At 45.5% G+C, this 15242-nt stretch overlaps 1 protein-coding gene across 1 annotated transcript in view; it reads right to left on the reverse strand.

Annotated features, from left to right (window-relative positions):
• Positions 1-14555, reverse strand: part of LOC147124740 (cell surface hyaluronidase CEMIP2-like) — a 53516-nt gene extending 38961 nt beyond the window's left edge. Inside the window, exon 1 of the mRNA XM_085992441.1 lies at positions 14089-14555. The gene's annotated coding sequence lies outside the window, so the exon portion shown is untranslated. The remainder of the gene's footprint in view (positions 1-14088) is intronic.
• Positions 14556-15242: the final 687 nt, after the last annotated feature.

A 15242-nucleotide genomic window follows, 5' to 3' on the forward strand; every position in this document is an offset into this window, starting at 1 on the left:
ACAAACAGCAATCAAATAAATGGCCAGATCATCTGTTTTAGGTGTTGGTTGAGAGATAAATGTTGGCCAGGACACCGGGAAAATTCCCTTGCTCTTCTTCAAATAGTGCCATGGGATCTTTTACATCCGCCTGAAGGGGCTGCTGGAGCCAAGGTTTAACGTCTGATCCAAAAGACGGCACCTCCGACAGTGCAGCACTCCCTCAGTACTGCGCTGAAGTGCCAGCCTAGATTTTGTGCTCAGGTTTCTGGAGTGGGACTTGAACCCACAACTGTCTGACTCAGAGGCGTGTATGCTACCCACTGAGCCACGGCTGACATCTCCAAAGTGAACTAAATTGTAAGCTAAAAGAACTAACGCATAGGGAAATAAGATATCATCATTGCAGTAAGGCTAGAGTTTGCATATCAGGCCACACAAGTCAATCTGACTTTAGCAGCCAGCCTTCTCCTAAAAAACAGCCTATTTTTAATTTGGATTCTCAAGTATGTCTTCTGGAGTAGTGTCAGGGTCATTTAGACTTTGGATAATAGTGTAATACGGGCTGAAGATGGTTGCAAACGCTTCAGCCTTGTCTTTTGCACTCACGTGCTGGGCTCCACCATCATTGAGCTTGGTCAAAGAGGTAGGTTTTAAGGAATGTCTTAAAGGAGGAGAGGTAGAGAGGTTATGGGAGGGAATTCCAGAGCTTAGGGCCCAGGCAGCTGAATGCACAGCCGCCAATGGTGGAGCAATGAAAATCGGTGATGCGCAAGAGGCCAGAATTGGAGGAGCGCAGAGATCTCGGAGGGTTGTAGGGCTGGAGGAGGTTACAGAGATAGGGAGGAGCGAGGCAATGAAGGGATTTGAAGACAAGGATGAGAATTTTAAAGGTGAGGCGTTGCCAGACCAGGAGCCAATGTAGGTCAGCAAGCACTGGGGGTGATGGGTGAACAGGACATGGGACTTAGAAACAAGATGTCGCATGGGTGGTTGGGCACCTCCCCAGTCCACCAAGGTCAATTAGATACTGTAATAGTTATTAACATAACCAGTCATCTCCCAGTCCAAAACAAAGCCAACAGACTCTGGCTGAATCAACACATAGTAAATGTCCCCTGGGGCAAGTACTTCTGACGTACATGACTCTACATATTATTGTTGATCTTGGCTATGGTGCCCACCAGCTGCAGGTTGATCAAGTATCAGGAAAGCCTGGATCAGCGCACAGCAGTACTTCGCTGTCGAGGTTTCCTGGCTCAAGACCCCACCCGATCGACAACACACTGTGCAGCCACATGTTGGCTGATTCCACAGCATTTCACTAATGAGTGTGGAGATCCAATTCTTCATGGGATATGATGGGTGGGAAAGTAGGAGTAGAATAGGAAACCAAATGACATGACAATTTATATAAATGATTACATAATAAACCAGGGGAAAGTGCAAACGCAGACCTCCACTACAACAACAACTCATTTATATAGCACCTTTAACATAGTAAAACGTCCCAAGGCACTTCACAGGAGCGATTATCAAACAAAATTTGACACCGAGCCACAAAGGGAGATATTAGGTCAGGTGACTAAAAAGCTGGTCAATGGGGTAGGTTTTAAGGAGCATCTTAAAGTAGAAGAAAGAGGTGGAGAGACGGAGAGGTTTAGGGAGGGAATTCCAGACTTTAGAGCTTAGGCAGCTGAAGGCTGTTAGGGAGGGGGCGAGGCCATGGATTACCACAAATCATGCAGTTGAGTATCCAAATTCTGCAGACGTCGCAGGCTTCCCCACACCCGGAGTGCAATGTGCTAGTCTCGTCCTGGGACAGCCACCTTCTTGATCATGGACCCATGCCAGGTAAGTGGGTGTCGGAACCCATTCTATTATTTCTTCCAGCCTCTCCCATTTTAATTTCCGACCCGATCTGCAGGCTTTTAACCCAACATCTCATTTCTTCCCTGGGTAGCATTCAGGTGCCCTCAGCTATTCATACGTTCTTTTGTTCGGCAAGGGTATTAAGGGTTATGGAACCAAGGCAGGTAGATGGCGTTAAGATACAGATCAGCCAGAATCCATTTGAATGGTGGAACAGGCTGGAGGGGCTGAATGACCACCTCCTGTTCCTATGTTCCTTTATTTGAATTGTCTGATGCAAAGATCACTTTAGTCGCTCACATGTGTTTTTGGTTTCTATTAAGCAGGAGATAGGTCATTTCACTGACTTACTTTCTACTCCCCCCCCCGCCCCCAATTGGCCCTTGAGGGAGTGCAGTGTAGATTTACCAGAATGATACCTGGATTCCAAGGGTTAAATTACGAGGAGAGATTATGCAAACTAGGGTTGTATTCCCTGGAATTTAGAAGGTTAAGGGGTGATTTGATCAAAATTTTCAAGATATTAAGAGGAACTGATGGGGTCGACAGAGAGAAATTATTTCCGCTTGTTGGGGAATCTAGGACTAGGAAGCATAGCCTAAGAATTAGAGCCAGGCCTTTCAGGAGTGAAGCTAGGAAACACTTCTACACACCAAGGGCAATAGAAGTTTGGAACTCTCAATGGCAGTTGATGCTAGGTCAATTGTTAATTTTAAAACTGATAGATTTTTGTTAACCAGAGGTATTAAGGGATTTTTGTTAACCAGAGGTATTAAGGGATATGGGGCAAAGGCGGGTATGTGGAGTTAGGTCACAGATCAGCCATGATCTCATTGAATGGCAGAACAGGCTCGAGGGGCTAAATGGCCGACTCCTAGTCCTATGTTCCTATCCCTCCCCTCTTGTTTGTTCCGATTCTATTAAAAAATAAATGATGAACAAACGGTTTAAGGTCTGGCGAAGGGACGTATGCCTGAAAGATTAACTTATCTCCTTCTCTCCTCAGATGCTGACTAGCTTGCTGCGTGCCAGCTACTTTTGTTTCAGATTTACAGAAGTTGCAGGGTTTTTTTTAAATCTGAGAAAAAACAGCCCTCCATTGAGAGAAAAGCCTTTTATCACGTTTCAGTGAAAATACGGGAGTCATAAAAGTTATTGAGTGAACCGTGTTTTAAGTACAGACGGTTTGCAGGAAATGGCTCGACACACTGGCTGATCTCAGCACGTCCACACACAAAAGAAGGATATGGGCAGAAATAACGTATTAAAGTTTGGTCAAAATCACAAGAGCAGTTCTAGCAACATAGTTACAGGAGGAGGCCATTCAGCCCCTCGAGCCTGTTCCGCCATTCAATCAGATCCTGGCTGATCTAAATCTTAACTCCAGCTACCCGCCTTGGTTCCGTCACCATTAATACCCTTCTTAGAATTATTGAAGTGACATCTCCTACGAACTGACCACACAAATAGACCAACATGGCACTTTGGTGAATTTGTTTTACAATGCAATTTTCAAATGGTGAGAATGTGGAACTCGCAACCACAGGGAGTGGTTGAGGCATATAGTTTAGATGCATTTAAGGGAGGGGCTAGATAAGCATGAGGGGGAAGGGAATAGACGGTTATGCTGATACAGAGTTCCTTAAAACCTACCTCTCATCTGCCCTAATATCTCCTTATCTGGCTCGGTGTCAAATTGTGTTTGATAATCGCTCCTGTGAAACGCCTTGGGACATTTTACTACTTCAAAGGCGCTATATAAAAGCAAGTTGTTGTTGTAGTAGAGTTAGATGAGGACGGATGGGAGGAGGCTTGAGTGGCGCCTGGTTGGGCCGAATGGCCCGTTTCTGTGCTGTATATTCTATGGAATTCTATGTAAGTTATTGAGGTGATACGTTAGTGCTGGTCGTCTTTTACACAAACAGAAATTCTACCCAACCTCAAACACCCCCTTATCCTTCTAGCCATCTTAAATTAAAGTTTGAACATTTTTGTCAAAACAACAAAATTAACTTTTCTAGTTTTAATCCTTACCCTGATGTGTTTGGTTCAAGAAACACTGGGGGAGAAATTCGGTATCGCCCCATTTGGGGTGCAATTATCGGCCGGGTGCAAAGATTAGCGCCTGGCGCTAATTATTGCCTCCGACTTCAAACTTGGCTTTTATCGCCCCTGGAGGTGATTGGAGCGCTAAATCAGGCGCTTCACATCTGTCTTAAGACGCAAAGGCCAAGGAGTGAGGCGCTAACTCACAGCGCTGGCGAAGCTCATGTGATGTCAGTCAGCAATGGAACACAGACACACTGGCACCGGCCAATTCCTAAAGGGGAGTTCTGACGAATGGTCATCGACCTGAAACGTTAACTCTGTTTCTCTCTACACAGATGCTGCTTGACCTGCTGAGTTTCTCCAGCATTTTCTCTTTTTATCTTAAAGGGGAGGGTTGATTTTGCTCTCCATCCACATCCTCTCGGCCTGGAGAGATCTGTACATCAAATCTGCTGGAAAGAACAATGGAGAGACCCAGGGAAAGAGCTCAGAGTGCAGCCCTCACAGTCTCTTCTAAATCGATACAAGGAAGGGCAAATCAAAATGAACCTGCAAAGTGCTGCTCAGTATGCAAAACTCCTTCACACAGTGTAGAATCTCTCCAGAAGTCTCTCTCTCTCTCTGACTGCGTGGGGCAAAAATGTCACCAACAAAAAAAGTCAGGAAGCGGTCGCCTTTAAATAGCGCTCCCCCAGTCCCTTCCCAACTGCAAAACGCTCCCCTCAACCTGTCGTTGCTAGCAGCAGGTGTTAAGGCAGGGGGCGCCACTCAATTTCCAGTCCGGGGCGCTACCGGGGCGTTGCACACTTGACTGACGTCACGATCCGCCGGCGCAGGAGATCGTGGCGGTAGTGTTTAGCGCCGCCGCAAAATGTCTGGTCAATTTCGCGAGAGGCGCGGATATCGCCGCGCCCGGGCGCTAGTTGGTTTGCGCCCCACTTAGCGCTCTCTCAAGGCGCTAACGGGTGGCGCTACCAACTGAATTTTTCCCCCACTGTGTCTCAGGCTTTTGAAAGCTAATGATCTATTTTACCTATGTTGTGTTACATAGAACAAGATCGAGTTTACAGCACTGAAACAGGCCAGTCGGCCCAACTGGTCCAGGGTTATTGAGGCAGGTTCTGGCATCTGGAATAACTGGGAGAGGAGTCCTGGGATCTGGGAACACTGAGTAGGCTGGTCTAAAGGCCTGGAGCACCGGGAATGCGGTCTAGGGGGTTGTGAACCAGCCCATGCCGGTGTTTATGCTCCACACAAGCCTCCTCCCACCTTACTTCATCTCACCCCATCAGCATACCCTTCTAATCCTTTCTCCCTCATGTGTTTATTTAGCTTCCCCTTAAATACATCTATACTATTCGCCTCAACCACTCCCTGTGGTGGCGAATTCCACATTCTAACCACATTCTCTGGGTAAGGAACTTTCTCCTGAATTCCCTATTGGATTTATTAGTGACTATCTTATATTTATACTGCTTAGTTTTGGACTCCCCCACGAGTGGAAACATCTTGTACCAATTCGGTTTAAGGTTGGGGGGGGGGGAGGAAATCAACATTAAATACTGTTTTATGACTCATTTTCACAGTGCCCTGTGGTACATGAAAATTAAACAAAGCCCTTCACAAGCTCAAACTGTGGAAGGCAAACTCCACATATTGCTATTAAAAATCCCCCTCAAAATAAATGAAATCGCCACAACAGCAATTTCTTAAAAACATCATTGTGGAAACTGTTCTAAAACAACACAGTGCTTATTGTTGGCAGATTAACAGTCAAGAATTCCTGCTTACAAAGAGAGGAAAATGTAAAGCCTGCCTAAACTCATCACATGCAATCCACTGGAAACTATGCTTCTATAAAAACAGTAAGTGCTTATACCTGATCACACAGGCACACCAACAGAAACCACCACTTCAGAAATACTGCCAACACAACATAAAACCAGTTTTATATGGCAGCAACTTCCTCTGATGTTTCCAGGTGGTCTTCCCTTGAATGGTCAGAAGGTATTGTCAGCTATCAGACACTACCCCACCCCCCCTGCGCTCCCACTCACTGAAACCAGCAGTTAGATAATTGCTGCCTTTTTCTGTTTTCAATCTGGAGTGATAAAGGAGTTTCCGTAATAAAGCTTCCAACTTAGCAGCTTCAGCTGTCAGCTGCAAATCGATAGGATTGTGGTTACTATTCAACCCCACCCAGTAAACAAGAGGCCCAGCATTTTGGTGGCAGATATACTTCACTTCCTTTGTTGATCTCACCTCTCGGCATATTGCTCTTTGTAATCTCTTTCAAACACACCACCTCTTCAAAGATTAAAATCCTCGATTCCATTGTGATTTACAGGTGTGCAGAATAATAAAAAAGGGCTCAAATCAGGGACACCAAATAGACAATATTAACCCTTACAGTCCAAGATAAGAGAATCTTACAGCACAGAGGGCGGCCATTCAGCCCATCATGCCTGTGTTGGCTCTTTGAAAGAGCTAGTCCCACTCTTTCCCCATAGCCCTGCAGTTTTTCCCCTTCAAGTATCTATCCAATTCCCTTTCGAAAGTTACTATTGAACCTGCTTCCACCACTTTTTCAGGCAGTGCATTCCAGATCATGACAACTCGTGTTAAAAAAAATTCGCCTCCTCTCATCTCCCCTCCGGCTCTTTTTCCAATTACCTTAAATCTGTGTCCTCAGGTTACTGGTCCTTCTGCCAGTGGAAACAGTTTCTCCTTATTTACTCTATCAAAACCCTTCATGATTTTGAACGACTATTAACACTCCCCTTAACCTTCCCTGCTCTAAGGAGATCAACCCCAGCTTCTGTAGTCTCTCCACGTAACTGAAGGCCCTCATCCCTGGTACCATTCTAGTAAATCTCCCCTGCAGCCTCTCCAAGGCCCTGACATCCTTCCTAAAGTATGGTGACCAGATATGTTGATTGAATAAAATCCGCCACAATGCAATGCCAGAGCTTTTTGGAATTCCAACACACAGTGGCACAATCTGATAGGATATGTCCTACATTTCATAACATGGCCTTCAGTCATGACTAGGAATGATAAGACCGATGAGAGACGAGCTGTTTCTTCGCTGCAAAGGGGAGAAAAATCAAATAATCACTCAAGGTCGCTCTCAAGTTGTTCCTTGAGGTCTGTTAAAGAGTGCCACTGGCAGTAGACTAGGATAAACATGTGTAGGAACACCCGAGAAGGAAAAACAGATGCTCTGGTCATTATCACGTTGCTGTTTGTGGGAGCTTGCTGTGCGCAAATTGTCTGCTGCGTTTCCTACATTACAACAGTGACTGCACTTCAAAAGGTACATCATTGGTTGTAAAGCACTTTGGGACGTCCTGAGGTCGTGAAAGGCACTCTATAAATGCAAGTTTTATTAATTATTAATACAGGTTTAACGATGAGAAGGGCCACTATTTTACAGTCACCAAATAAGTCAAATACCATTTTAATTATTTGGATCTATAGCCGGGGTTTGGGGGATTGAATTCCATGATTCTGTTTGTTTTTCAGTAAAAAATGCAAATCAGTTATGTTGAGAGACTGGAGATTGTTCTTAGAGCAGTGAAGGTTGAGGGGAGATTTGATAGAGGTGTTCAAAATCACAAAGGTTTTTTCTAGAGTAAATAAGGAGTAACTGTTCCATTGGCAGGAGGGTCGATAACCAGAGGACACCATTTTAATGTTAATTGGCAAAAGACCCAGAGGGGAGACGAGGAGATTTTTTTTTATATGCAACGAGTTGTTGTGATCTGGAATGCACTGCCTGAAAGCAGATTCAATAGGAGCTTTCAAAAGAGAACTGGATTAATACTTGAAGGGAAAATATTTGCAGGACTATGGGGAAAGAGCAGGGCAGTGGGACTAATCGGACAGCTCTTTCAAAGAGCCAGCACAGGCACGATGGGCCGAATGGCCTCTGTCTGTGCTGTATCATTCTAATCAGGAGTTGATTACCAGGAAATTTTACAGCAGATATATATATTCTAAGAACAGCATCACCAGTAACAGTACTTTACTGTGTCATACACAGGCATTTCCTGTTTTCACATCTTTCACTCAATTGACGAACTCCTGCAATTCACCCTCACCAGTAAGATACAGGTAAGTTTTACTTCATATTAGTGGCAGTTCCTGGATCTGTGGCTGTGTAACTGGGGCTCCTACACTTGTTGCTAAGCAACAGGGATGCTTGGTCTGTGACCGGAGTTCCTGCACATGTTGCTAAGCAACAGGGAAGCCTGTTCCTGTGTACGGAGCTCTCGTACCTTTTAACTATACCGCTCTGTAATCTGGACTTCTTGATAAACCGGCACAACGCCAGCCCCGTCGGTGCCGGATACCAAAGAGTTTCCTGTACTCTGTTCTCCAAAAGGGTTTGATACCTAGCCACGTAAGGCGACCAAAAGCTTGGTCAACGAGTTATGTTTAAAGGAGTGACTTAAAGGAGGAGAGGTAGGGAAATGGAGAGTTTTAGGGAGAGAATTCCAGAGCTTATGGCCTCGGCAGCTGCAGGCACACCTGCCAATGGTGGAGCGATGAAAATCGGGGATGCGCAAGAGGTACGATGTTAAGGAGGTAACTTACGAATCGAGGAAATCTGCAAATTTTCCTCTGCTCCCAAAGATAAAAGTGTCACTTTATCTATCTAACCATACATCTAAATTTTAATTCTTGATTAATTGGCTTTCTTGATGTCACTTCCATGATCCCAGCAGCTCAGGAACAATTAGGCTCGACATGGCATTTTAGACTAGTTAATGCTTTACTCGCATCATCTATTTCTGGAACCTTAGTGTGGCATTCAACTTGGACCGAGATTACTTCAAAACTATTGCCAGCCATCAAATAACCGATCACATTAAATTACCATCCCTTCTGGCACTGAAATGATCACTCTCACATGCAATTAATTTAGAACAACAAGACGTGTGACCAAGTGAGAAATACGAAGTAGTGAATCACAAGGCTATAATGCAATTGCGTTTTAAACAACAGGAAAAAGTAGAAAGATTCAATTATGGCCCTAAATTCAATGACAAAGAGCTGTTTGTATTTTCTTCCTACTTTGGTAAGGGACAAGTTAGGAAACACAAGGGTGGTAGAAGTTTGGAACTCTCTTCTGCAAACGGCAATTGATGCAAAGTCAATTGTTAATTTTAAATCTGAGATTAATAGATTTGTGTTAGCCAAAGGTGTTAAGGGATATGGGGCAAAGGCGGGTACATGGAGTTAGGTCACAGATCAGCCATGATCTCATTGAATGGCAGAACAGGTTCGAGGGGCTGAATGGCCAACTCTTGTTCCAGCGTTCCTACGCTAAGAGTGGGGATTGACTGATGGCACTGAAGGTCCCTCACTGGCAAGTATATCACGAGGTGCCATACTGAACCACACAGCTCGGTTCCCGATTCAGGTTCTGGTCTGTGCCATTGGCCCATCTCAGGTGAGGCGGCAGTAGCAGCACCACAGCTGGTCTACCTGGATGGATACGCGAGCTGTGAGCAAATGCCGACCGATATTTACAATCGAGGTTCACACACAAAGCGTGGTCCTAGAATACGATACCGGATATTTGGCAGAGCTGGGCAAGCCATACCTCATTACAATTTTGTACCTTTTAGAGCAGGGGGAGTTAAGAATAGAAAATTGAAGAGAAATGGGTAATAAGGCTGATTGAAAGTACATTGAAAGCATGGCAGGTATTGTTGCTTCATAGGAGCTCTTCTCTTCAGTGGCGAATAAACCAGTGATTACAAAATTTCCTGCACTATTCTGTTGATTTGGTCTATGCACGTGATTCAGCAAACCACTTGTGTTTTTACAAGTCCACAGCTAACAAGCCCTCAACCACCTCCTACCACCACCCCAGCCCTCCGACCTCCTGCCACCACCACAGCCCCTGCCCCACCCCACCCCTCTCACCCCCTGCCCCACCCCCCCACCTCCTGCCCCACCCCACCCCTCTCACCCCCTGCCCCACCCCTCCCACCCACCCCCTGCCCCACCCCACCCCTCCCACCTCCTGCCCCACCCCGCCCCCTGCCCCACCCCTCCCACCTCCCGCCCCACCCCACCCCTCCCACCTCCCGCCCCACCCCACCCATCCCCTGCCCCACCCCTCCCACCTCCTGCCCCGCCCCTCCCACCCCCACCCCCTGCCCCACCCCTCCTGCCCCACCCCTAGGAAAAATATCTGGTCAACTTATATCAAGGTGTTGCTATTAACAACTTGTATTTATAGAGCACCTTTAATATAGTAAAACGTCCCAAAGCATTTCACAGGAGCAATTATCAAACAAAATTTGACACCGAGCCACGTAAGGAGATAAGGACAGGTGACCAAAAGCTCGGTCAAAGAGGTAGGTTTTAAAGAGTGTTTTGAAGAGGTAGAGAGGTGGAGAGGTTTAGGGAGGGAATTCCAGAGCTTAGGGCCCAGGCAGCTGAAGGCACGGCCGCCAATGGTGGGGCGATGGGATACGCAAGAGGCCAGAGATCTCAGAGGGTTGTAGGGCTGGAGGAAGTTACAGAAATAGGGAGGGGCGAGGCCATGGAGGGATTTGAAAACCAGGACGCCAGTTTTAAAATCGTGGCATTGCCGGACAGGAAGCCAATGTAGGCCAGCGAAAACAGAGGTTTAGGGAGGGTAAAAGGCGGGAGGGCCAGCCAGGAGAGCTAAATGTAGCACAGATGCGGCCAAATTCACACCTCACATAGGTAGCTGAGAATACATATTTGACCCAGTAGTTGGGACTAAACAAATGGTTAGCAGAGTTGTTTGTCTCGCAAACCATGAGACGATGGGGTTTGTTAATACATTCTAGTAACATTCACACATATTTGAGCTTCATTCATTTGAGCACCACAGGAGGGAAGTAGCAGGTCCCTTTTGGTAGCTCAACTAATCAATTGCTGACATGACAGAGAGAGGGCTGGGACAGGGGCAGAGGTCAAGTCTTTGGCTTTCCGTCAAGCTGGGGAAAGTAGCCTGCAGAAGCTCAGAGTGGAAATAGTCAGAATGAGAGAAAGAGCACGAGAAAGAGAGAGAGATAACACTCTTAAAATTCGGGCCAACTAGTTGCAGGAGTTTGCAAAGTGAATTGAGCCTATTAATGAGTTAGAGTGGAATGCTTTATAACTATCTGTGTTACTAGGAGCTTCATGAAATGGATTGAAATTCACTGAACAGAATATGGTTTTCATTCATATGTCACATGTAAAATAAGCCAGTTTGTTAGGTTACAATGGGCCCTGTCTTAGTAGAGTTTGTAAATCAGGCTGCTTTCCAGAAGATAACAGCAATGCACATGGGGCCATGTGTGAAATTACAATATCCAGTGCACACAACAAGGGGTCTCATCATTATGACCCCCCAGGTTATACTATTGTATGACTAGATATTGGGCAGCAAAGGTAAACTCCTGATCATAGGGGATACAGGCATACAGGGTCTGCTTACGACAGTGCCCAGTGACACTGAACTCAAGAGCCTATCGAGTGCAGATCTGAAATTTGTAACTGGAACACATCACCAGGTTCGGGATAAACAAGGGAAATTACATAGAATGTACAGCACAGAAATAGGCCATTCAGCCCAACCAGTCTGTGCTGGTGTTTATACTCCACACGAGCCTCCTCCCATTCCATCCACCTCATCTCAGCCTCTCAGCAAATCTTTCTGTTCCCTTTTCTCTCATGTACTCATCTAGTTTCCTTTTGAAAGCATCTAAACTGTTTGCCTCAAACACTTCCTGTGATAGTGAGTTCCACATTCTCACCACTCTTGAGTAAAGAAATTTTTCTTTATTTCCCTATTGGAGAAATGTACAATTATATGATCCAAGGCATTCGTCACCGATCTCATTTACTTACTCGTTTCTGCTTCAAAAACTTTAGCTTTTTAGTGAAATTTCACTTTCCCCAATGATTTTCATTTCTGTTTTCTCACCTCTTTTTGAGGGTGGCGAGAAAAGTGACCTTTCTTTATCTGTGCGCCTAGATACTGAGGGTTAGTAACTGTTTTAACATTGGAGATTCTGACCACACCTGACAGCCACTTACACACACTTTCCATTAGGCATCACTGGACACTAATCAGAAGCAGGAACCCTGGCAAATCTCCACTTCCACCCCTCCCCTCCCCTCCTTTAGGGTAGCATATAATGCTGAAGGTATTTAATGTATCTGATATCAACTAGAAAGAAAGACTTGCATCTTTCACAACCTCAGGACATCCCAAAGTGCTTCACGGCCAATGAAGTACATTTTGAAGTGTAGTTATTGTTGTAATGTAGGAAATGCGGCTGCCAATATGCGCACAGCAAGGTCCCACAAACAGCAATGCGTTAACAACACGATAATCTATTTTATTGATGTTGGTTAAGGGATAAATATTTGGCCAGGACACCGGGAGAACTCCCCTGCTCTTCTTCGAAATAGTGACCATAGGATCTTTTACGTCCACCAGAGAGGGTAGACGAAGCCTCAGTTTAACGTTGCATCCGAAAGACGGCACCTCCGATGGTGCAGCACTCCCTCAGCACTGCACTGGGAGTGTCAACCTAGATTTTGTGCTCAAGTCCCTGGAGTGAGACCTGAACCCAAAAGCTTTTGACTCAGAGGCAAGTGTGCTACCCACTGAGCCACAGCGATATCAGGACAGATCAGGGATTAAACCTGGGACCTTCCCAATCTGCAGAACTCAGTACCATATCACACTGCACTAACTCACGGAGGCATTGGGAAATATTTAACTATAAACACAAAACAAAACAAAACAATTTGGTAACCAGAGGACACAAATGTAAAGGTGATTGGCAAAAGAACCAGAGGTGACATAAATGTAAAAAAATTACACAGCGAGTTGTTCTGGAATGCACTGCCTGAAAGGTGGCGGAAGCAGATTCAACAGTAACTTTCAAGAGGGAATTGAATAAATACTTGAAGGGGAAAATTTTGCAGGGCTATGGGGAAAGAGCAGAGGAGTGGGACTAATCAGATCGGTCTTTCAAAGAGCCGGCACAGGCACGATGGACCGAATGGCCTCCTTCTGTGCTGTACGATTCTATGATTCTAAAACTGCACAACTGCAGCACAGCTCGGCCTAGATGGCCAACATAGTAGAGGCTCAATCAAGGATTTTTTTGGAGAAGGCAGTTCCAGGAACTGAACTAACCCTAAAAATCTTAAGTCCGGGGCAGATAGTAACCTTTTTTTTTTTATAAAGGAGTGTGGTTCATTCTGTGAAAAACGGAGAAACCAAAAAGATAAAACAGGAAACTCATTCAGTCTATACAAATCATTTCCTCTTAGTTGCCATTCAAAGCAACAGCATATACAGTTGTTAAAATTAAATTACGTCTAACTTCCTAGAATCATACAGCCCAGAAGGCGGCCATTCGGCCCATCGTGCCTGTGCCGCCTCTTTGAAAGAGCTGTCCAATCAGTCCCGCTCAATGTTACCGCTAAGCTGTGCAGCGCTCTGGAGGACCCGCGCATGGTCACCGGCTTTTGAATGGAAAAAACGCACATGTGCAGTCATTTGAATGGGCCGCTCACCCCCCAAAAATTAACGGGAACATTGGTCCCACTCCCCCTGCTCTTTCCCCATCCCCAAATGTTTATCCAATTCCTTTTTGAAAGTTATTGCTGAATCTGCTCCCACCGCCCTTTCGGGCAGCGCATTCCAGATCACAACAACTCACTACGTAAAGAAAATTCTCCCTCTCTGGTCACCAGCTCTTTTGCCAATTACCTTGAATGGGTGAGTGACCCTGCTGCCACTGGAACCCATTTCTCCCCAGTCACTGGATGACTTGTCAGATCATTATGAATGGGAGAGTGAATGGGGGGGGATGGGCAACAATACTGTTCAGGAGGAACAATGGTGGTGAAGAAGCATCAAACATGGAGCTTTCTTTAGCCTTCTTAAGACTACATCTTTTCTCTCCTTACACTGCACCCTAACTCTGGGGGAAGTAGTAGTCAAACCTTACTCTTACTTAAAAAAAACTGAGGTTAATACTCTCTCTCCCTCACCCACACAAACACACAGCGGGGGTCCCTCTCGCCCAGGAGGAGGTCGTAGCTCCGAGATACCCAAGTTGTATGCGTGGAGCAAAGCCATCAAACATTCAGACCAAAGTTTCGAGCGGGCGGGCGGGCGAGTTTCCTTACCTTCTTTAAAAGGTGCAGCTATTTAAAAAAAAACACACACACACACACACACAGGATAAAAGTTAGGATGTGTCAAAGAGTTGCTAGTCATCGTGGTTGGGACATCTCTCGCAGCATCTTGTCCAAAGCCATGAAGTGGGTGGCTTTTTTCTGGCGGGGTGTCCCTGATGACCGTCTGTTGAAAGTCCTCCGGCCACTACATCACAACCTTCACCCTAAAGCTCTTCTTCCCGACGTTTCCAGCAGATTTCTTCTCTTTTCCTTTTGGAACTAAACTTTTTTTCTCCTGCCCGCACACTTGCCTTGCGCCGAGTCAGCGGCAGTGCATAGGAAAAGGAAGTGAAGAATGCTCGGATTGGGTTAAAACAGCGACTGGAATAAGGTGGAGTTTAAGTCCATCGTCATCTGCTTTTTTTCTCTCTCTGAGTTGTAAATCTTTTTTTTCTCTCTTCCCCATTTAAAACCAGAAGTGTGTAGTTGACGACCCCTAATGGGCATCTTAGGAAAAAGCAGCCTGTTCCAATCTTTTCTTTTACCCCATTTTGTACAACTGTTCACTTGTCTTTGCAATATGAATTTAGTTTTATTTAGACTCATTTTTATTGAAAGTTTAAACAAAATCACTTTAGCTTACTTAAGGCTCCGCAGTCTTGTTCTTCATAGAAAAGAACTAGTAGTAACAACAAGGTCTTGAGCACAAAATCTAGGCCAACACTCCCGGTGCCAGTACTAAGGGAGATGTTAAAACCGAGGTGAATGATCCCACGGCATTATTCAAAGAAGAGCAGGGGATTTCTCCCTAGTGTCCTGGGCAATATTTATCCCTCAACCAAAATCACTAAAAAAAAATCTGGTCATTGTCATTTTGTTGTTTGTGGGAGCTTGCTGTGCGCAGATTGTCTGCTGCGTTTCCTACAACAGTGACTACACTTCAAAGGTACATCATTGGTTGTAAAGCGTTTTGGGACATCCTGAGGTCGTGATTGAGGTATAAATATTGGTCAGGACACCGAGGATAACTCACCTGCTCTTCTTCAAAATAGTGCCATGGGATCTTTTACATCCACCTGAGAGCAGACAGGGCCTCGGTTTAATGTCTCATGCATAAGATAGCACCTCCGACAGTGCAGCACTCCCTCAGTACTGCACTGGAG

Source organism: Somniosus microcephalus, chromosome 1 (assembly GCF_052327205.1).
Source record: "Somniosus microcephalus isolate GS21.2 chromosome 1, FLI_Smic_1.0, whole genome shotgun sequence".
Lineage (NCBI taxonomy): Eukaryota > Metazoa > Chordata > Chondrichthyes > Squaliformes > Somniosidae > Somniosus > Somniosus microcephalus.